The 1,514-nt window shown below is 38.0% G+C and overlaps 1 pseudogene; it reads right to left on the bottom strand.

Annotated features, from left to right (window-relative positions):
• The window catches only part of LOC102823551, a 48,694-nt pseudogene extending 48,154 nt beyond the window's left edge, over nt 1–540 (bottom strand).
• Nucleotides 541–1,514: the final 974 nt, after the last annotated feature.

Genomic DNA, 1,514 nt, shown 5'->3' with positions numbered 1-1,514 from the left:
GTCTAAGAATTATTTATGAAACAAAAACTCCCCCCCACTAAAAAAGCCTCACTGCCTACAGTTTCTAACCAGAGTCCTGAGAAAAAGAAGAGGTTTTTATCTAGTTTACAGTGTAATACATAACTTTTCTTTCCAGATATAAAAAAAAGAGCAGACTTCTAAAATATGAGTCTCTTTTTGTTTATAAAGCTCTATAAAAATACATTAAGTAGTCTTACATGTTTGTTCTTTGATTTAATAATCCAGTTTACCAGAAACAAAACATAGCAATATACAAAGATTTGCAAACCACAGTATTCTTGCAACTGTACAATGTCAACATCATCATGAACACCTTGCAAAAGTAACTCTCCTGGATATGTAACGATCTTCCTTTGTTTATGCAGCTTTGAGAGTTCCTACTAGTGCTTCAAAGAGGTTGGCACATTTGTCATCTTGGAAGAGGACGCCAAATTTCACACTTAACTTTCCATCAGCATTTTTTGAACCCAAGCGATGAATTTCCTCCACTAAGAGGTTAACTTCATGATCCACATTCATTGCTGCCTCTCTGCCTGGGTTTCTTATCCGATGAATCACCAGATGAATCACCAGTGCCGTGTGGTCCCGCCCTGCCCGTTATCTTCCTGAATAAGGACGTTTGATTTCTTGACTGCTGCTTCCATGAGTGTTGATGGTTGATCTGACCAAAATGAAGTCTTTGACAACTTCAAACTTTTTTTCCATTTATATGTAGGTTATCTATTGGTTCAGTGGTGAGGATTTTTTTTTCTTTCTTTACACTGAGGTGCAACCTATACTGAAGGCTGTGTGTGGTCTTTGATCATCATCACTAAGTATTTTAAGTCCTCTTTGCTTTCAGCAAACAAGGTTATATCATCTGTATATCACAGCTTGTTAATAAGTCTTCCTCCAATCCTGATGCCACATTTTTCTTTCCACATAATTCAGTTTCTTGGATTATTTGCTCATCATATAGTAGAATAAGTATGGTGAAAGAATACAACCCTGTCACACCTTTCTTAAACCATTCAGTGTTCCCATGTTCTGTTCAAACAACTGCCTCTTGGTCCATGTATAGATTCCTCATGAGCATGATTAACTGTTCAGGAATACTCATACTTCACAATGTTGTCCAAAGCTTGTCATGATCCACACAATCGAAAGGCTTTGCGTAGTCAATAAAGTACAGGTAAACATCTTTCTGGTATTTTCTGCTTGCAGCTAATACCCACCTTACGTCAGCAATGACATCCCTCATTCTATGTCTTCTTCTGAATCCGGCTTGAACATCTAGAAGTTCTCTGGCAATGTATGGTTGCAGCCATGTTTGTGTTATCTTTAGCAAAATTTAACTTGCATGTGATATTAATGCTATTGTCTGGTGATTTCCACATTCCATTGGGTCACCTCTCTTTGGAATGGGCACAAATAGGGATCTCGTCCAGTTGGCCAGGTCAGTCTTCCAAATTTCTTTCATAGATGAGTGAGTGCTTCCTGTGCTGCTGTATCAG

This window comes from Chrysochloris asiatica, unplaced genomic scaffold (genome assembly GCF_000296735.1).
Source record: "Chrysochloris asiatica unplaced genomic scaffold, ChrAsi1.0 scaffold00036, whole genome shotgun sequence".
NCBI classification, from domain to species: domain Eukaryota; kingdom Metazoa; phylum Chordata; class Mammalia; order Afrosoricida; family Chrysochloridae; genus Chrysochloris; species Chrysochloris asiatica.
This window is presented reverse-complemented; position numbering and strand designations above follow the sequence as displayed.